At 39.0% G+C, this 23,121-nt stretch overlaps 1 protein-coding gene across 1 annotated transcript in view; it reads left to right on the forward strand.

Annotated features, from left to right (window-relative positions):
• The first annotated feature begins 1,759 nt into the window (after positions 1-1,759).
• Positions 1,760-23,121, forward strand: part of Slob (Slowpoke binding protein) — a 395,646-nt gene continuing 374,284 nt past the window's right edge. Inside the window, exon 1 of the mRNA XM_083117203.1 lies at positions 1,760-1,859. The gene's annotated coding sequence lies outside the window, so the exon portion shown is untranslated. The remainder of the gene's footprint in view (positions 1,860-23,121) is intronic.

Genomic DNA, 23,121 nt, shown 5'->3' on the forward strand with positions numbered 1-23,121 from the left:
TATTTCCGTAACATCTCTGGCCGTTCTGCGCTTGCACCTTGGGAGCGAGTCATAACTCCCGACACCTCCAATCAAGAGGTGAACCGCTGACGTCATCTCTACTCTGCGCCTATAGCTAACTCTATTGCTCACGCTGTACACTGCTCGTAGGCTCGCTGGCTAGACTCGCGCAGTCAGCTGGAGATGTTCCGAACGCACGCGGACTCTGCCTTCGATCCCCCAGCCTCGATTAGCCTATTTGTGCATAGAGGGGACTGGAAAGAAACTTTGACCTAATGCGTTGGATCATATATTCAATGTTTCGTGAATTGTGATTGGTAATTATGCACAACTAATACAAGGAAACCGGACTTTATGTCTGGGGAGAACTGCAGTAGATAATTACGTTAGTTCCACGAATTTCCTTTTGATTTATCACGACGATGAAGATGCATTTAATTGATGAAGAGACAAGCACAAAGTAAAATCCATATCCAGATCGGGGCAGGAGTCCAGAATGTTCAGTAGCGAGGTTGTTAGTTGAACACCCATGTGCCGTGTGTGTGTTTCTACGTGGCAGAATGGCCAGCGTGACGTGTTACCAAGCCAGAGGTTCCAGGTTAGAACCCTTGGTAAGGCGGTTTGATTGATTGATTGGGTTTATTTTACTTTGCTATTCCTGCAGTTAATCGCGACGATGAGGATAAGTGATGATAGCATGAAATTGATGAAGGGGCACTCACAAAGAACACCAATGCCCAGGCCGGGATTTGAACCCCTGGTATCGAGGCGCGCTGTGTTAACCATTCCGCCACGAATGTCGCTCTTGGTAAGGTGGTTCGAACCTGGGAATGTTAAGTGACGTGCTTGTCCCATCACCTATTTCACGAAATTATCAGTCATCCCAATAGTCGCGATTAATAGATAGAAAAGCTACGTAAAATATTCGAAATATGTAGAAGGGTAGATAGAAAGGAAGAAAGAAAAATATAAATAGAAACAGAGAAGTGTCTACTAGAAAATAATAGGAGAAAAATCGAAAGATATATTTTCCACCTTTGATGTCTCGTAAATTGTACATGTGAAATGGAACCTTGTTAAGTAGGTCTCTTAAATACAAACATTCCTGGGAAACATTCTTGGACGTTTTTAGAAGGTTGCCCCAATCTGTTTTCGGTTTCCCACACTTTGTAAAGTCAATTTCGTAACAAGTTCAATGATTCCAGGTGGCACCACCTGTAGCTAGATTCCGAAAGCACAAGTGTTCACTTTTGCTGTGATGTGACTGAGAATATGTGCTTGAAGTACAAAGTTTTGAAGTTCAAATTCAAATTTTGAACATGGTAATGATATCATAACATAATATTTACGAAAATAATAATAATAATAATAATAATAATGAGAGGAAAATTAGATGGTTCGTATCAGGCGAATTTCTCCTCTTCAGCTCAATACTGTTGCAACGTATAACGCGTCTACTAATAAGTCAAAGGCTCTTTGATTCCTTCCTAAATATTAGTTCGTTACTTGAACTTGTCGCCTTTAGCCCGAGGGTGTGCAAGTTTATCTTCCTCAACAGGGAAATAGCGCGTGATTATGTTTGTTCTGTCGCACTTAGCGCAGCGACATTTTCAGTTGATTTCTGAACAGCTGTTCTGGTACTAGTAGCAGTACGGAACACGGCCAGAAGATGTCTCTACAGTAGCACCGCTCGATACTCTGTGTCCAGCCTGGTACTCCACGGCGCTCGCCTTTCAAATCGTCTTGCAGTGTAGGATTACAAAGTGTGTCAGCTCGGTGTGTACTGAGGGTTGCTTGACCTGCAGGAATAAGAATGGTTTCCAGGGCGACAGAATTATGTAGAGAAGACGGAAGAACGGGTAAGTAACCACAAAAGTTCATTCAAAGAAGCAGAACGTCGAATGCAGCCTCAGCTCTTAAAAGCTGCATCTCCCGTGTATTGTGAGGATATGTTTACTTTAGTGGAGAAACATGTGACTGTCAGATCCGATCTGACAAATTTAAAATGTTTCACTGCGAGAGGAATCACAGTTTTACATCTGCGAGAATATTCTTCGATTTTTGCATCCTCTTTTGAAAATGCATATCAACTGCGTACCATGACAACATGAAACTCGTGCCTTATCAGGGATCCTATCTACACCGTTTACATTTTAAAGCCGTGTTCTAATAAGGGGATCGCGCTATAGAATATCTTTCATCTAACCGCGGCACATTTTCTGTTAAATTTAACGTGAATCTAAGCTGGAATGTATAATGATTAAAATCAGATGGCATTGTCCTGGCATTTACAACAATTATTGATATATTAAAAATTATCTGCAGACGGACGCAAATTTACTACGCGTTAAATTTGTTCTATGGTTCCAAACAATTGGATTTTGGGCCGTTCTGTTTGTTCATTTAACAGAAGAATGCAAGACATCTTTTATGCTGTCAGCAAGGTAACGAAATATCTGAGTTTGTTTAAAGAGCACGGGAAAGATAATTTGTGAAACATTAACACCGATTATATATTTCACAATTAATAAAACTATGTTGTTCAACCATGAATTTTGTTTGCAGAAACGAATTTTTAATAAGCTTAATTTTGACGTAATAATAATAACAAAATAAGTCCTTTATGTTTCTTAGCTACGTGCGGGTAGATCATTTTATATTTCAATATTATATTTAATGATGATGTAATAACTAGTCAGAGCTCTTACACACAAACAAAATAACGTGACATGGATTCTAGACATTTAATAACATCGTTTTAAAAATCTCATCAGGACCCTATATGTTTTTTGAATAACGGGGACTCTGATAACGAGACAACGGACGGCTCTTGTTGGTTAAAAATACTAGAACGTGCGTAACAACTAAACTAACAATATGTAAATAATATTTTAACTCGCTATTTTAGATTCTCCCCTGCAAGAAAATACAATTCCTCTGTTCAAACACCTCAGTCATAAAATATTACGGCTTTTTTATGTGATACATACAATTTTCAAAGGGTATGAATTTATATGTATATTTTAAAAATTGTGTTATATTTAAATTATTTTGGCAACTTCTCATTCGTATATTTAAAAAAGAGACACAAGTATACAAAAAACACACAAAATAAGTTTCGTAGTGTAATTGAACTCTATTAATATATAATTAATGCTGCGTGATGCTATATTGGAACCTAGATGTCATCTTATTAATGAAAATACAGAATTGCTTAAATTCTGTACAAAATATATGTGTGTGTGTGTTTGCTTTTCCCTTACTATTTATTTTCTGTATTTTTCCGAGAAATTTGTGGAGCAAAAGTGCCGCGAAGTATAATAGTAGCAATAATTAGCTTCGTACTGCATTCAAAATCTTCGAAATAGGATGATTGCATCTAATTTCCATCATACAAAAGCCTGTGTCCTTTGGTTTACTTGATTTGAAATTAGCTTGTGACGTATAGGCTAATCGAGACAGTTCGCATCTCCATTGAAAATCTTAACCAGATAGAATTGAATTAAGGAAATACAGTATTTTGATGTGTAGTCACATTTCTCTTTGAAAGTAGTTAGTTTGTTTGTATTTAAGTAACGTGGCTTTTCTACTTCTTCAGGTTAATTCCAGCGAGACAGTAATTTCCCGTGACCTTTGAAACAAATCTATTGTGAATTTATCTGTTATTGCTACATAATTATTATTGTACATGTTATTTCTACATTTTCTTTCAATTATAAATATCCAGGTTTAATCACTGTAATGAGTCAACGCACCACATACGCAAGACGGTCTGAAAAATTCACCGAACATGTAATAGCAGAGCATTTGGCACATGTTCTTCTTCACAGTGTTAATTATTTTAATAAGTAATGAATGCATTTCATCTTTGATAAAATCATTATTCTGCAGTCAAAGTATTTTTTAAATTAATAAATATACTTATTTACATCATTAATTGTGATTGTAATATATGCTTTTATGCTGCTATATCGTTCCTAATACCTTTCTGATGCAAGATTATTAATATAAATAGACTTGCAGAGGTAGTATTTAACATTAAGAATTATTTACGGTCTTTTAAATACATCATTCTTTTTCTACTCTTGCTGTGTTGAATTTTGCCAATCTGTGCTTCAATTTCTAGCACACACATACTCATAACTGCACATTACCGTGTAGTATAATTAATGCAACCATCATGCATTGATTAGAGAGGTATCGTAGACTTGTGCTTGGCGAGCCTTCATGGGTCATTACGATGATAACTTTATGAATATATTTGCAATATATTATCAAAATAAAATTCCTTCTTGTTCTACAAATAAACCTTCCAGATGAGGTTATTGCGCCATTGTTGTCTGGCATGAAGGATGTTCATATCTTAATATACCAACTTCAATTATATAAGAATTGCAAGTTACAAATTTCGCGGGGAACATTATGAATATTATTACATTGACCAATAAATGCATGTGTGCATGTGCATTTGTAAGAGTACAGAACTTCTTCCTGTCAATGGGCATAGAGTGGTGTAAGGGGTGATGCTTCCACGTAGTACACCCAATTGCCAACCTCACTTCCACGTAAAGCCCCTATCACACGGAACTGGATTTCTATTTGGAATGCTCTAGTTGACGCTGGACTGGCTACCCATTTGCTAGTTTTCGCCTCACACGGTACTTGTTATACCGTACTTGTCGATAGTCTTTCGTTCCCATAATGGCGGCCGCGCGAGATGTAAACAACGTATCACTTCACACTTTTAAAATACGATAACTATCCAACCGAGAGGAATATCGCATCGCATTAAATGGTTTTAGGTAGAGAAGAACGGCGCTGATAAAATACATACTTTACAACGTTTACTATACACGTATGGAAGAATATTTTAGCTTTTTCAATTGTAAATATGCCTTTCGTGTTGTATGCACTCGGAAGCCACAGACAAAAAAAGGCTACTTTACAAACTCACAGAATATCTTCACATGGCCAAACTTTGCTCTGATTGGCTGTTCCACAGAATCTAGTCCAAGAAGTTAGTAGCAATTAGAACATGTCCCATTCCTCAAAACCAGTCAAGCAGTCAGCCAGGCGGCCATGATTACTACCCAGAAAGTCAGTTCATCGCCAACTAGGGCATTCTAACTAGAAATCCAGTTCCGTGTGATAGGGGCTTAATACACCCTGGACTGCATTTTGCAGACTAACGAGGCTCTGGCGTGTGGACCCACGCCAGTATACTTTTCGTAGGACTGTGTGTGTGTGTGTGTTGTACTGTGTTTTGTCTTTATATGTGCTGAGTGTCTTTTCACAGCCTCGGCTTTTAACCATGGTAAGAATAATTTAATCCTCACAAACGTGTTTTATTTTTGCTTTGATAAGGGACTGGACCCAGTATAGTGTGACGGGTTCAAAGTAGCCTAAGTGCTGACGCACCCAAAGTTTTAAATTCAAATTCAAAAAATTCAATGGGCATAGAATTTATAACGATTGTTAATTTATATAATACGGGAGATAACCAGATGTAGTAAGCAAAAATCTTGTGTTGTATGTGAATATTATTGTGGTTAACGTAGCAGTAATAGTAATGATACAAATTCTTTATTTATTATTTCTGACAAAATAACTTTCTACGTTAGGGTATTTTGTTCTTGTTCTCTCGTCAACAACCTATTATTTAGAGAAAACTAATAAGTACACATATAACATTAATTACTCGCTAGGGGTGCTCACAGGGGGGGGGATTATGACGCAGGCTGCGCCATCGAGTTTTTTGGGGGGATTTTTCCCCTTCAAATAATGTAAAATTCAACATTTATATATTTTTCCAAATTTTATGTAAACATTTTACACCTTAAATTCACCATATGTAATCCATTAGATGAAGAAAAGAAAGTGTTTAAGGGTATTTTCGAAGGGGAAGGGGGAGAAATATCCAACTCTTACATATTAGGTCTTTTGATTTGATTTGATTTAGTTTATTTTACTTCGCGTTTTGTGCCTCTTGGCTAATTTGCGAAGATGTGGATGAGTGTTGAAATGATGAAATTGATGAATGGACATTCACAAACAACCAAGCCCGACGGGATTCGAACCCGGGACCCTTGGCGTCGCAGCGCGATGTGCTAACCACTCGGCCGCAGGGTCGGGCACATATTAAGTCTTAATTGACACGTGGGTTCTGGGGGGAATTCTGAATTAAACCTTGTGGGGGACAGTATCCAATTCTAGGTCTTAGATTATGGCGGGCATTTTAGTTAGAGGGGGGATTGAGCACTAAATTGAGGGGGTATCGAATTCTTGTGTATTACTATCGTCTTACACTGTTGCGGAAATTCTGGTGTGGAGATTTTTTGGAGGAGACAATATCCACTCTTCAATATCAACAGTAAGCCTAAAATTGGCATGGAAATTTTTGTGGTAGGATTTAATTTAAATTAAATTTAAAGGAGGAGATATGAAGTTCTTGATAAAGTGTTAAATCTTAGAGTGTCAAGGAATTTCTGTAGTGATGAGAGAGTTCGAACATTAAATTTTGGAGACTGTATTTAGCGATATGGTATCCATACGTTTTCGACCCCAAACGTGCCAAATGAGAAGCTGGAAAAGACTAAATATCTTGGGATCCCAAAAAAGTATTGACACCTCATTAAATTAATAATCTTGAAAGCCTGCAAAGAAATGGATGTAAAAATGTTCTTGCTCTCTTCGCTCGCAATTGTGTGTTGCGGGAATGCGGGAATGCGTCAACGCTTTACTGAGGTGAATGGGAAGTTTTATACTAGAGCTCCATTACAAAACACAAGCGATATTCTCGATATTCGTTAGTAACATCATTTCTTAAAATATAATGCTTATTTTAAAGCAGGTGCATCATTTGGAACAAGAAGCTAAGGAAAAAGTTACTTTCGGTATACACGCTGTCGTAATTAAATACTTTGTAGGGATTACGATATGGTTTGAGGGCGGGAATTATATGTTTTGGGGGGGACGCATGCCATGATTTGGGGGGGATGCGCCATTGGCCTTGTGGGGGATGGGCACTCCTGTGGTCTCTCATACTACTCTCACATACTGTTTCGTACATTTTTCTGAATAACTTCGATGGGATAGCAAGGAATTAGATTTTGATATCTTAATATCTTCTACAAATATTGCGGTACTGCAAGTCGTGAGTCTAAATTTACAGATTATGTTTGTGTTTTTTCGTTGTTACACTTCACCATTCTTCTTTATAATTGACCATTCATTTGAAATCTGGCTGTGCGCCAGTCATCAAGCAACAGTTTCTATCGGTTCGTAGTTTGCTGCGGAATCGGTCATCGTATGTCACAGTGGGGAGAGAAAATCTCTTTCCTTTCTTTACTGTGCTGTCATTACTATAAATTAAATGGTAAATATTCCTCACGTTACAGTATATTTTGTGCTTGAAAAAATGAGTAATTCTATCAATCCACCAGTTGGTTCTCTTGTAATGCGTTAATCTTAGGCAGAAGCGATAGTTATTCAGTTTTCCCCATGTAGTCAGAATATTAGGTGAAATACCCAGTATTTTCATGAGTGATGTGACAACTTTTCAGCTTGTAAATGTTTTTGCATTTCCAGTGTGTTTTATGACAGTGTGAGACAATATATTCCCCTATCAACTTCCCCGTTGGTACGTCACTGACTGGCAAGGTCTTTACTTAGCGACTATCTTTTCCAAAAGTTCTCCCCGTCTTCTTTGATTTTTCTTTAGAACGAAACAATCATATCGTGATGAATGACATATTATTTATCTCCTTTTTTTGTCGGCTATTTGGCCGAGCGCGTTAGTGGTCGACTCTCGATCTCGACACCGAAGTTACCGGGATCGAATCCTTGTCTGGGCATAGATGTTCCTTTTGAGTGTCCCTTTATCAATTTCATCTAATCTGCTCTCGTTCCAAATATCTGTTTCAGAGTGATCAGCGCTACGACACCAGGGGTCCCGAGTTCGAATCCCAGACTGGGCATGGGTGTTTGTGAGTGTCCCTTCATCAATTTCATCATATCATCACACATCCTCTTCTTCGAGATTATCCAAAAGTGGCACAAAAGCGAAGTAAAATGAACCAAATCAATCAATCTAACTGCACTTACCCTCGTCGTCGCGATAATCTAGAAGTGGAAGCAAATCGACGTAAAACAACAAAAAAGTAAATACGAAATGTTTTTTTCTCTTGTTGTGTGTCTTCCTAATGTATGTCATATTTTACGTCGCTTTTCTGTAACTTTTGACTTATCGCAGCGATAATGATGAATAATGATTGGATAAAATTTATGAACGAGCACTCACAAAGAGAACATCCATGCCTAGGCCAGGACTTGAACCTGGAACCTTCTGTGGGCCCAGAGCACCGAGGCGGCTTTATTATGTGTAACAATGTTGTACAAATAACATTATTCCGAAATAATTTTTCACGTTTCTTTTTCACTTATTGAAAACGCTTGAATTCTAAGTCAACATGTTATCTCAGTAGACAACTAAAAATTTGCATAATAAAATTGCATTACATATCCAACGCTTGACCATGACTGTAGTCTTCGTATATACGTATAGCCTTTTTTTGCCATTTTGTTCTTTTTATCATTTTGATTTTCAGTTATTGAGCGTTTCTGATTGGATTGTTTACTCTGTCGTCCGGTTTTCAAGATAGGTGCACTCGAGGCGGACAAATGATAAAAATCTTTCTTAACTTTCTTCAAATAAGTTACAGAAAAGTGTAATATCTGTCAGATCCGCGTTTACCTTTTATTGACTACTGAAGAAAAGAAGTTGACGTCGAACTTCGAAAACAGGGAGAAATAGACTTTTTGGGTTCTTTTCTTTCGTAGAAAACAAGGGGCAGTGTCTTAGTTAGTTATCTTCTTAAATTGCATTTGTATACTTGTTTGATGATGTACTTCAAGTTCAATAATATAATACTTGAAATGATACATAATGTCAAATTATTTCCATGTGTATAACCAATTCTACTTATTCCAATTCCTTGCTTGATGAGTGATTAGATAGTGTCTGTAAATATCATATTTCTCTTTCACTCTATTTATTATGAAACCACACAACTTTAGACATAGGCGTAACTTGACGGGGACAAAAGGGGCACTTGTCCTCCATAATTTTCAGGTTTACTAAAATTTACGTGTTAAGGGTATTTTTGTTAACACTCTGGGACTTGAGGAGTAAAGTAATTTTTGTGATTTTTGTGATGTGAGTTATTTAGCAAAATAGACCTGGACGCTATATTTATTGGATGGGAAACTTTTCGATTCTGCCTCCCAGAGTTAAGCCTCAAATCGTCAAATGCCAATCTGCCCCCCCTCAAAATTGGACTTCATGTTACGCCTATGACTTTAGGTTTAACTTCTTGGCAGACTGACAAGACAACATAAAATGTAGATTTCAATCTTTTCAAAAACGTTTTTAATACACATGTAACTGTTGATTTAAATCCTTTTGCGTACAAGAACCTCTTTCCCCCAACGAAGGATACTTATTTATTCTTATTTTCCCTTGTGGGCTTATTAGCAACATCTGCCTTCTTCTACAAAACACATACGTATTTAATCGTTGATACTTTAATTTTTACTCTTGAAAAATCTTCTGCTTCTGTATAACTCTGAAAGTCCACAGGTCAAGAGTAAAATTGACTAGATCCGGTAAATGGCGATACACCTCATAAACTTTCTGACCACGAAATGCAGACCAGAACTGAATCGGCATCAGCGATCCGTAACCTTTAGTTTATATAAATCAACGTTTACCATTTCCATCGTGCTAAATATCTCGAGAATAATGAGCTTGCATACAATGATTATAAATTTACTTTCGCTTGCCTCTAATTTAAACAATTTCGACATTTCTCAGTGTCCATGAATACAGCAGAGAACGAACGAAACGACTCACTGGAAACAATCAAGAACTGACAAGGATTTCTTACCCGTCTCATCGGTTAGAAAAAAATGCTTGGCAGATTCAAATTTGATTATTTCTTTATTTCAATGGAAATTTCGCGCTCATTTTCATCACGTATATATAGTTCATGAATTTGTAATGGTCGAACTACACACTCTGAACTAATTAGAAAATATGTGAAGTAGAAATTAGCCAGGATATGTATAGTTCATTTTATTACGGGAATCTTGTTCTTGTCTCGATTTTTAAATGCTGTCTCGGTACTACCCTTCTCACAATTTCTCATAACTCTTTGCTCTGTAGGCACAGTACCAGGCGCAGATTTATTTTGAACTTGATGAGTGAATGGTGACAAGGCGAGAACTTGTATAAATAATATAGAAAAAGCACATTTAAGTTACCCTCAAGGTTAAACAGTAATTATTACTAATGGACGTCACTAGATTACTAGATTGGATTATAACCTGGAACCTTCTGTTGCAATATCGTCAGACGATCATTCAACATACTCGCCCACCGAGCGAGGCGAAGACGGTCAGTACAACTTGGAAGCCTGCTTGTTAATACGTATTTTTCTTTCTTCCTTTCTATTTCGTTTATTTTACGTCGCATTTCTGTCTATTTGGTTAATCATGACGATTGGACAAACACAATGAAACCTCCATATCTTGCAAAGTTATGACCACTCTGCTACGAAAGCCGGCGTTATTTTTTCTTCATTCATGTGTATAATATTCTACTACACACAAAATGCAAAATTTTTGCAACATTCATTCGAGAAATGGGAAAATATGCATAGGTATGTAATGAAAAGAAAATAATTTTAATACTGGTTAATACTGTTCTAATGGAATAAGTGATATGATATGTAACAGATTGTAGAAAATTAGCTGAACGTGAAGTTTTTTTTGGGGGGGGGTGAAAAACAGGACTGCATTGTGTAATTGCGGCTCTGTGTTGAATTCTAATTTCTTCTCCAGTGCTCAGATGCAAGGTGGAAACATACCGGTTACCAAGACAACATATGGACTATTGCCTCGAAATTTACTGCATTTTACTTTCTAGAAATAGTATGTATCACTAGCTACACAAACCTATTTGTGGATTTAGTAAACCTGATTTGACAAAATGAGGAATTCTTATAAAGTAATTGTCAAAATTATAAAATTCAAGGGTGAAAGAAGAAACGAAAACCTTTTATTCAAAATGTTTAGACCCTTGCCCATGGAGCTTCTGAGGTCTCAGATCCTTACCACTCTTTCTTCTGTTGCACCACTGATGCTAATTATAGTTACAGTCCCATATCAAGTAGACCGAGTAGTTTTGATAAACTAAGCACCTCACATCGGGATCTTTCACTAAAAGTTTGGTAAATTGGTATTTAAATTTGTGTAAGTCCGTGAGTTTGTGGAATTAGCTCAAATCCAATGGCTCTCCTCGCGTAATTTTTGTAGCCTTATGTAGGCACTTCTACATACGAATGCGCGCGGAGCACAAACACACACACACACACAATTTCAGTGAGGGTGCTTCTAACTACTCCTGAACCATCGGTGAATATTATCGTTATGTATAGATTTTCCCCTAAGTGCCAAAAATTAACAACCAGACGGGGGATGCAGAAACCAGAAGTGGAAATTCCCCCATAACCCCTTAAAATACCACCCTGCACAAGCCCACTATTTACTTAATTTAATTTATTTAATTAATTACTGCCGTCAACAGAGGCAACACTATTCACATCTATTGAAAGAAGTCACCCGAATTCATCCCCATTTCACTGGAAAATTTTCAAACACCACACTGTGTTGCCAATCTTGAATATGGAAGTAAATTGCTTGAAAATTGTTCAGTGACAGATATCATATTGTTGCAAGGTTAATTTGAATTAGGTCTGCTCTGTGACGAAGTGGTTAGCGCAGTGTGCTATGAAACCTCAATTTGCTTATTGAGGTAGTAAAACCAAGCAATATAACCAGAATACCTTAAAAAAATCTTAAATAATATGTATTGTGCTCTATAAACTTCGCGAGCTTTGTATAAAGGCCATTTTTGTACAAGACACATCTTTGCACTTGATTCATTTTTCAATGTGATTCACATTATGTGCATTTGTGTAAGTTACTGATTCCGACAATTTTGCATCACCCTTGCCAGTGCGACTTACTTGAGGCCAGAAAGTTCAAACTGATTTCATTGCTCATTAAATTGTCAGGAAGTCTTCCTGGAATTTCTAAAAACAGTCCATTTCGTAATATTGATTTTCTTTCGGGTCAAATTAAACTTGTACTAGTTCCCTCTTGGGGACCGTTGTATTTTTAACATGTTCGAAATCGATTTGAGAGCTTGGTACACACTGCTACGGAATGTCGTGCTCCTTGGAAGTAACACGTGATTTTCAACAGGGAAGTTTCCGTCTTCTGGAACAAAACACGGTGAAACGACGCGTAGACGCGATTGTATTGACATCGTTTGTTTGTTTTGGCATTTGTACACAGTGTGCTTCCAGAGTGATTGCGAAAATGGATTGGATTCGAACAGGGAAATCATGGTTTGCCTTCATGTTACTATTAACACTACACAGAATTAGTTTCAAGCATTGTTTGATTAAGCACTGATGAAATTGCAAGCTAGTGTGTAGACAAGTATCTCAATCACACCACTTTTTCATGGTAAAAATATTTTTTAATGGAAAATATAATTATCAAGGGTATGTTTGAAGTAGACATTTCAACAGCGCAGTTTACCTTTTTGTCTCAAGAATATAACACAGAGATATATCGAAGTTTGAGTTTTAAGTCCACTTTATGCACAGGAAGGCTAATCGGGACTGGACCTAACTTTAAAGTGGAATTCGAACCACTTGTGCCTCCACCGGGTATCGAATCCGATACCCCTTTATTACAAGGCGACGACGTTACCACTAGTCCATCGGGGAGGCCCCAGTGAACATATCGAAGTGGAAAGAAATATCTAAGTAATTACATGATCATGTACATTTTGCATTAATTGATTGATTTCGTTTATTTTACTTCGCATATCTGCAACTTTTGGCTAATCGCAAAGATGAGAATGAGTGATGAAATTGATGAAGGAGACACTCACAAAAAACATCCATGCCCAGGTCGGGATTCGAACCCGGGACCTCTAACGTTGTTCTGTGCAGAGCTGACCACACTTTTTTACAAAAGGTAGTATTCCCCGTTTTTCTCTTTATTCTCAATTTTCACATATCTCGTTTTTTCTCAATTCTCAGCTTTTCTCATTAGGACAAACACTAACATCCATGTCTTACCCGGGATTCGAACCCGGGACCCTTGGACTACTCCGCCATGACCGGGGCCGGCCCATTATGTAATAACAATTCGCTTCTATTGTATTTGTTATTTGTAACGCATTGTTACTTGGAGTTGAATTTGGAGAAGAAATATTCCAGAAGTAAGTCCAGTTGTAAATTTTTAAATTTTGCACAAGAACACTCTAATATTTAACTCCGTGAAATGCTTTCCTTTGCCGAACTTTGTGGGCAGGTGCCCCTGTTTTTTTTTATTTATTTATTTATTTGAGAAATCCTGAATACAGAGAAAATCCATTTTATATCAGGATATCAACAGCGAGAAAAATAGAAATTAACAAATGAGAAGCACGCACACATATGTAACAAGAATAATACAATAAAAATAATAAAAATTAAACAATAATAATAAAACAATAACAAGGGTATAACAAATATTAATTTCTCTTCAGCTGCTTGATGCACGCATTTCTGAAAGCCTGCTTAGATAGATGGAAGCCTGGAGGATCAACTAGTGTATTGTACCTTGTTTGTAGCCTATAGAGAAATGACCTTTGTTCTAGGGATAGCCTTGAGGCTTTTGTGTAAAAGAAGTTGTTACATTTGCTGTTGGTACGTGGGATCCGGATGTGAAGATGTGGCAAGAGTTCGTTAGTGAAAAGTTGTCCATTCATGATTTTGAAAATAAATGTTAGATCTGAAACTTGACGGCGAAGGGACGGATCGTGAATTTGAAGAGTGGATAGAATTTTATGTTTGGAAAAGTTTGCAAGGGCTGGGCATCTATGTTTGACTATTCTGATAAAGAAATTTACCACTTTGTTTGTTCTCTTTATATTGCTATCACAGGCCATTGACCAAATACAGGAACCATATTCAAGAATAGGTACGACGCACGATGTAAAGTAGGTTTTGAGGGCAGAAACATGTGTGATATCTGTAAATCTGTAAATTAGCCCAAGGGTTTTCATGGCTCTCGAAGTTATGTAATCTATGTGGTGGATGAAAGTGAGTTTGCTGTCGAAAATGACTCCAAGATCTTTGTGCTGTTGTACGATTTTGTTGCATAATCTATAGGATGGTGCTGTAAAATTGGATTTGAGGGTAAACCTCATAAAAACGGATTTTTCGGGATTTGTTTTCAGATTCCAGTCTTGGCACCAGCGTTCAATGTGTGTGAGATTGTCTTGCAAGGAACAAGTGTCTTCAACTGAAGCGATGTTTCTAAATAACTTACAGTCATCAGCATACAATAAAATTGAGCATTCTGGAGAAATATATTCATGAATATCGTCCATGAAAAGAGTGAAACACAGGGGCCCTAGAGAACTTCCTTGAGGCACACCGGAAACTACAGGGAGCCATGACGAAGAGCAACCAGATATGATAACCCTTTGCTTTCTATTGTGCAAGTAAGATGAGAGTAATTTAAGAAGAGGTCCGTGAATGTTGAATCTGTTTGAAAGTTTATGGATGAGTTTTGTATGAGGGACAGAGTCAAACGCTTTAGAAAAATCTAAGTAAACGACATCCATGTCTTGCTTGGCACTCAGGCAGTTAACAGCGTTGGTGAGCAAACAAGCAAGGTTTGTGTCACATGAAGCATGAGGAAGAAAACCGTGTTGAGTGGGAGAGAGGAACGGAGTAGCATGCGCAAGGATGGTTCGAATCCCTGCCTGGGCATGCGTGCTAATTGTGAGTGTCCATTCATCAGTTTCATTATATCATCACTCATCATCTTCATGATGGCAAAAAAGTAAGTAAAATAAGTAGGGCTGAGCCGATACCGATGCCAATGTATCGGTATCGGCATCGGTGAGTATCGGTTGATTTTCTTTTACCGATACCAAAGATTTTCAGTGGCTAGAAGAGCGGGCAAAGGAAACAGCTCGTCTCAACATTTGTCCTTTTTAAAAGTTCGTTCACCCTTCCTTGTGACAGATTGGGAGACCAGCACAGAAAGTTCCATAGATTTTCCTAGAAACACTGGATAAAACTCCACCCTCCTGGGAAGCAGATGGCAAGATCAAATACATGGGTAAGTGAAAACTGAACCCAGATGTGACTATGAAGGCACGTAACTGCTTAGTTAACGCGGTGGTAAGTAAACCATTCATTGCCAATTCTTCCTTGAAGATCGTGGTCGTAAGATGGGTGGATGTTTTTAAACCCCCACCGCACTAATGTTGGGTCAGGTAGTTGCGGATTTCTTGGAAAAGAGGGATGAAGGTCACTGCGAAATTAGCTTTGTTTTATCTACGTTCAAGCGGGAAGGGGAATCAGCAATTTATACTTATACTCTTCACTTCTGTCTTTCGTGTGACTGCAGGTATCGGCCAATGAGTGTTACGTATTTCCGCCGAAAGCCTGCCTCCGTGGCGTAGTGGTTAGCACATCGCGCTACGATGCCAGGGTTCAAATTCCGACCTGAGCATGGATGTTTGTGAGTATACATTCATCAATTTCATCACATCATCATTCATCCCTATCTTCGCAAATTAGCCTAAAGTGGCACAAAAAGCGAAGTAAAATAAAGCAAATCAATCAATCAATTATTTCCGCCGATATTAGATTGGGAACATACGGCTTTGAATGACTACTAAGGAAGATAAGCTAATAGGGACTGGACCTAAATTTTAAAGTGGGACCCGAACCACTATGTGCCTCCACTGAGTATCGAACCCGAGATCTATTGATTTCAGGGCGACGGGGAACTTTACTTTTCATCAAATGGACGTACCATCATTATTTTTGTTATTCAATAAATATTCAGTTTCTTACTTCTTTGACATTAATTTCCTTGCCATCTCAGTTGTTTTTCACAAATTGTAGCGGTCTTAACTACACATAAGCTAGATGAGGAATATTTGTTGTTTTATCTCTGATTTTATAGCATCTTTTTACTATTTATGTATTAACAATATTTTTAGTCAAGATACAACCTTAGTGACAATGAAGTTCGAGCAGTCACAAATATAGGAGTGCGTTGTGAAAGAAGGAGAACACATGCATATGCTGAACATATTTTATTCAGCAGGCTACATGGAACAAAGGAAAAATTAAATTTCCGCTGCGACGCAGCAATGTATTTGTGTCCACACAAAATAAAACATTTTCGTCCATCTACACGTGACATTGAAGTTCGACCACTGTTAGAGGGGATCCTGTTTACCATGGTGTGACGCCGCCCCGTCGGCGAATAACTGTGGCAATGCGTCGGGTCATGCTGCGGACGAGTCTTTCAAGGTATTCCACATCGATGCGGTGCCATTCCTCCTGCAGGCAGGCGATAAGAGCAGCCACTGTCGTGGGTCCCCTCTGTTGCACACGTCGCTTAAGAACACGCCACACATTCTCAATGGGCGAGAGGTCGGGACTCGATGGTGGCCATGGCAGAGTTCGCACGTGATGGCGAGTCAACCATTCTCTTGTCAGCCGCGCTGTAAGAGGCCTGGCATTGTCGTGTTGAAAGATGAGACGCCGCCTGTGGAACAGGTGCCTTCGCACTGTGGGAAGATGCCGCTCCAGTATGCGTGTATAGGCGTATGCATTCACAATGCCCTCACGGACGTGTAGTGGGCCAACCCAAGATGCCGTCATGCATCCCCATACCATCACTGACGCAGGTTTCTGTACCCGACGTGCATAACATTTTGCTTCATTCTGTTCCTCCTTCCGACAAATGACTGTTTTCCGTATTTTCCCGTACACAACATTGTAAATGGATTCGTCCGTCCACAAAACCCTGTTCCACTGCCGAAATGTCCATCCCCGGTACATTCGTGCCCACCATAGTCGATTGCCTTTGTTCAACATGGAAAGGAAGGGTTTACGTTTCGCCTTGTACACTCGGTAACCGCATCGCTGTAGGTAACGGCGAATGGTTCTGGTTGACACTTCAATGTGAAAGCGTTCTCGAGTCCATAGTCGTAATTCGGCCACAGAAACATGATTGTTGGTCTGGATATAGCGCCTAAATATCCGTAGGTCACGCACGCTCAGCAGGCGTTTTCGACCGGGGGCCTTACCTGGATCTGTAGTACCCGTATTATGGTCGTGTTTGATGATGCAGTGGACGGTTGACTTGGGTAAGTTCAGTTGGCGCCCTATTTCCCGTTCACTGAGTCCATCCCGTTGCAACTCCACCACTCTTCTCCTCACGGTGTTGTCAATAGGTTTGCCCCTGGCCATGGTGATGATGCACTGCTGTTCCTCGGTTCACAGCACGCGCTTATATACGGCGGACTCCCTTATCGCGTCCGTGACGTCATGCTTCCGTCGAATGCGCCACTATCTGGAATATTCCGTATGGGTCTGGTGCCTGGTCGAAGTTCAATGTCATGTGTATAATTCCCCGTTTTCGTTCTTTACGTAACCTTGGGTGCAACATGCTGGGATCACGATTCTTGCCTGCTCACACACCTCCTCTTACACACGTGCGTCACTTCTGCGGGTCACCCATTCCACCCCCTATGCCTCTGTGCATTTAATCACGTATTTTTTTCTGGTCGAACTTCATTGTCACCAAGGTTGTAGAAAGAAAAAAAAATGGTATTAACGTTTTCTTTCCTCCGTTTCTTAGTCTGTGGTTACATATAACAATACTCCATACGCATCGGAGAAATTAAGTACTAATTAATGAATTATAGCATAGCATAAGCTATACGATAATCGCATTGAGGAGCTTTTTGACTAATGTTTTTTTTCCGTGATTTTCCTTTCGCATTTCAGGACAATGCTGGAAAGATAAACTTAGCAAAGGCCACGGACTCTTCCTTCCGCTTCTGCCCTTTCCTCCAATCTTCTTCTCACCTCCGTAACGGTTAACTTAATGGTACAAACAAACAACGTTAATTAATTCAATCAAACAATTATGTTTGCACAGATGACCTTTCCATATCTCCAGAACAACAATACCTGAAAACCTGATGTATATTTTGTAGTGCAGGTCACTAGATTGCCGAAGTACGAGCGTTTGTTTGTTTTGAAGCTCATTATTTGAGAACACATGACTTGTCGATATTTCATGAGCTGTAGCAGCAAAGATCATGTTTATTATAAAATATATCCAAGGCATGTCGTACCCACATATCCGCTCTTTCGTCAGTTAATAGGGTAAAATATGCTACTTTGAAGTGCATATAGCGGTCTGGTATATATATATATCCCTGGGCGTTCCTAACATGTTTCTGCTCATCATATAGCATAATAAATATATTGCATATTGCAATTGCGTGTAGTAAATCCAGCTGCAATTCTATATTTTCATTTACTTCGAAACCAAAGGAAATTTTCATTTAAACACGTTTGCCTCTCAATAAACAACTCAATTCTCTCAAATTCGTTTCTATTTAGGGAGTCATGTAATTTGATAATCAATCTGAAAATTCCAGCTTTTAAGTATATTATGTATTTCCTCCATACTTTTTATTTTTTCTAAATGCACCTTCACCGCCTCTCTTAGTTGAATGACGCGATAGGCACATTCTTCCTTCCTTCGTAGGAGATCCATTACAAGAAAACATTGGTCCAGATTGATGGATTGTTGTTGACCTCAGATATATGTGGCTCTTATTTATGTCTGATAGACAACTCGAATTGCCGAAAGGGCCTTCCCGGTTACGTAGTGGTAATGTTATCGCCTTGTAATAAAAGGATCCCGGGTTGGATCACATAGTTGTTCAGATCCTACTTTAAACTGTAGGCTCTCAGTCTCGATTAGCCTTTCAGTGCGCAAAATGGGCTTACACTTCTAACTTCTAAATCGCAAAGAATATCGTCCTTTTACTTGTTAATTATTTTATCGTTGACATATGAAGTAGATATTGGAGCCTTTCAGTTTGATTTGATGGCTTTCTATGTATCTCGCAATTTCTGTAACTCTCACTGTTGTTCGATTGAGAAATGATGACGCTACGCTACTTTCTGCAATCATAACTCACATAACTTTTTCCTATCTGTGATTTACAAATTTTGATTGATTTCTCCACTTGGGATGAGATGATGTTTTGTTGTTTTGTACAATGTAGAACGCTCATTTTTAAAAACAATGATGCATTTGCTCAGTGGTGAAGTCGAAGTGTCCTATGAGACCGGACTTATCCCAACTTAATGGTTTACTTTGTAGTTTCTTAAAATTCTACGGTTTTCATAATGAAAGCAAATTTCCTTGGGTAATTTCCTTTTTGGAATTTGTGATATTTTTACTTAATTAATTTAATTTTCAACTATGAGACTGTTTCAAAATTTTACTCAATTTCTGAACATATATGCTTGAAATAGGGAAATCAATCATTATTTTAATTTAGCTTGACTCAAGGGTGTAGATGTAAGGCATGTAGTTTCCATACGGTTTTCTCTTTCAGCAATCGGTGTGAAATAAAGCATCTCGTAAACACGCAGTTCGAGTTGTTTCCCGCCTCGGGAGAATTATTGATCTTCTACGTACCTTCCGAGCCATACAGTCAATTTGCCGGTAGAAAGAGCAATATGAGGAGAGAATTTCCCTTCAGAGTTTCAGAGGTCGAAAGAGCGCTGTAACAGGAAGGAGCCACAATCCTCAATGCTGTTCGCGTGAACGATAGTACAGGGTGGGCCATATTGATGGGACACATTTCAAATGCATGTGTGGAACATGTAGGAAGCAACATTTATTACCAAATATATGGAAAACACTGCCAAAGGACGGGAGTTTTGCACTGTGTTCAGTGTTTGAAGATTACATCCCTGAGATGTACATGGTGGGAAATAACCTTTTGCTAGGGGTCCACAGCAAAAAGTAACAACAATTAAGAAATTATGGTAATACCAAATGTTTACTACGACAATTGTGGTTACAAAAACAAAATTAAAAGTTAGTATGTCCGCCGTTTGCTTCTTTCACAGCACGGAGACGATCAGGGTAGGAGCTCAGAAGATTCGCAAACAAGTCCGTATTCCATTCCATGTCACGGAGGACTTGTTCCAGATGTGCAAGGAGTGTTGCCCGGGAATAGCGGTCCGCGTTCCACTATCTTCAAGGACTCAACTGCGTCCTTCAGAATAGCCCCAAAGTGCTCCACTGCATTCAGGTCCGGTGATGCACCCGGCCATTCAGAACTCCACCTTCCATTGCTTATCGCAACCCATTGGCTCTTATCCGATCGACAACTCGCTGCTCCTCACTGTCACACAATAGATTCGCCATCTTGGAATTTATTCCTGAAACACAGAAAAAAGCCTACTTTAACACACCACACTTCAAATGACTCCATGTTCACACAGTTTTCGTGCAGACCCCTAGCAAAAGGTTATTTCCCACCCTGTACACCACCTTGACGAGAACATTCTTTGGCTCTAACAGTCATGTTCAGCATAGTTTTGCGCAGGATTTCGGCTGGGATGGCCGCTATCTCCCTTCGGATGTTGTCCTTCAGTTCATTGATGGTAGTGAGCCTTGTGGTGTACACCTTGTCCTTTAGGTAACCCCACAGGAAGTAGTCCAGTAGAGTTAGATCCGGGGATCTGGATGGCCAATGGACATCACCGAATATCGAGATGAGCCGTCCTGGGAAGTGTCGTCGAAGGGTTGTCATTGACACTACTGATGTATGACTAGTGGCACGATCCTGCTGCAGCCACGTGTCCCTTATGCCAAGCCGTCTCATTTCGGGTATGAAGAATGTTTTCTTAGACACTTAATCTGCTGTCTTTCACGGCACTTCACATCCACGTTTTCACGCTACAATTTCAAAATTTGAATTATGCGAAGCGTTTCCAGAAATCTCAGGGAGGGCAAGTGCCCCCCCCCCTAAAGGAAAAAGGTACACCACAAGGCCCACTACCATCAATGAACTGAAGGACAACATCCGAAGGGAGATAGCGGCCAACCCAGCCGAAACCTTGCGCACTATGCTGAACATGACTGTTAAAAGCCAAAGCATGTTCTCGTCAAGGTGGTGTCCATCTCAGGGTTGTAATCTTCAAACACTGAACACAGTGCAAAACTCCCGTCCTTTGGCAGTGTTTTCCATATATTTGGTAATAAATGTTGCTTCCTACATGCTCCACATATGCATTTGAAATGTGTCCCATCAATATGGCCCAACCGTTACATGGCTAAAGTGTTTCGCTATCTACTACGTAAAATTTATCTGAAAGAAACCAATCATGGGATCTGACTTATATATCAGCTCTTTCTTGGAATGCATGTAATGATATTAACATAAATCAAATGAATTAGTGGCGGATTACTGGTGTTAATTTTGGATTCATTTCTCAATGATTTCATGCTGAAAAGTATGGCGTTTTCATGTCTTAATATTAATAAAATATGTTGACTATATTAATCATTTAAATATTGGACAAGGTTCTCCTTACAAGATGAAACATTTACTGGTCACCAGAAAGATTATTGCCCTCACTACTTGAGTTTTATTTGCAAGTCCACTTTATGCATAGATTGCCTAATCGGGACGCGCATTTTTTTCCAGTCAACTTGTGAATGCGGTTTCATTTCTTGCTCTCTGATTGGCTGTTGGAAAGTTACGGTGCTGTGATTGTGAGAATATCTTGTTTGCGCTGTACGTTAGGTTAGGTTAGATTAGATTAGAAAGCAGCAAATTTGCGCTAAAAAATAGGAAATGAGACATTCTCACAATCACAGCACCGTAACTTTCCAATAGCCAATCAGAGAGCAAGAAATGAAACCGCATTCACAAGTTGACTGAAAAAAAAAATCGCAATCGGGACTGCACCAGTATTTTAAATGATGAAAAGCCCTGAGTGGCAGTTTTCCATGTCTTTCTCTTTCGATTCTTCCTCGTACCAGCTTTACTGCATTCTCTATTTGCTTATTTGCCCGCAAACGCATGTCAAACCTCGGATTCGAACCCAGGATCCTTCGCGTCGTAGCGTGCTGTGCTAACCACCCCGTCGTCGATACGCCGTTGGCCTGACACGGCACACGCCAAGGAAAAACAAGAAAACGCGGGTACTTATGTTCGCCAATTCTTGGCTGGACTTCTCCGGGATCTCATTTTGTGGACTGGTACATGGTCTCGAATTACGACCGTCAGGTTAGTCGGCCAGGATTCCTCGAAACCGATATTGGCACCATGCTGCTCAATACTCTTTTCTATTCTTGCGATTTCAAGATTTTTCTGACTATGTTTCTTATTTTGAAATTCCCCGTATTGATGTCGTTTTGTAATCAAGGGTTCCGGGGTTCAATCTCTGGTGGAGGAACATTGCGCAGTGGCCCACTTTAACCTGGAGATCCAGTCCATATTGGGTCATTCCATGTGAAATCAACAAGGTCCTCAACTTTACCTTTTTTGATTCATTTGAAATTTGGCATACTGGAAGCGCCACCTGAGGTAGGAGAATATGCAAAGTTGTAGATCCATATTTTTTGCATTTCCGAAATTACAGTGTTGCAAACTATGTGATTTTGACCACTTTTTCCAAAATCATCTTAACTTTAAATTGCATTATTTCGGCAATCAGGGCACCTACGAAAGTGATTCGGACGGCATTGAAAAAGTCTTGAAGGGCTCTTTCACACGAGATATTGCATGACTATGTCAGGGTAAAAATTCAATTGAAGGTGGTGTTACGAAAATTTTGGTTGCCGTTTTCTCAAAAACTGGTCTTTTAATTTTTTCAAAAAATTATATGTCATACATACAATATTACTCAATAACTGTACAAAATTTGAAAATGGGACGCCAATGGGATCCGGTGTTGTGTTAGATTTAGGGTAGGTACAGTAGGTTAGGTAATGCATGATAACATATGTTCATAGACACATTTCTGATATTCAAAAAAGAGTCTAACAGAAATGAAATACAATATTGCTTGAATAAACGTACATGAATCTGATGTTTAAGTTCGCAGTTATTAGAAATACAGGGTGATTCATAAATCC

The sequence above is a fragment of the Lepisma saccharinum genome, chromosome 2, assembly GCF_977018435.1.
Source record: "Lepisma saccharinum chromosome 2, izLepSacc3.1, whole genome shotgun sequence".
NCBI lineage: Eukaryota > Metazoa > Arthropoda > Insecta > Zygentoma > Lepismatidae > Lepisma > Lepisma saccharinum.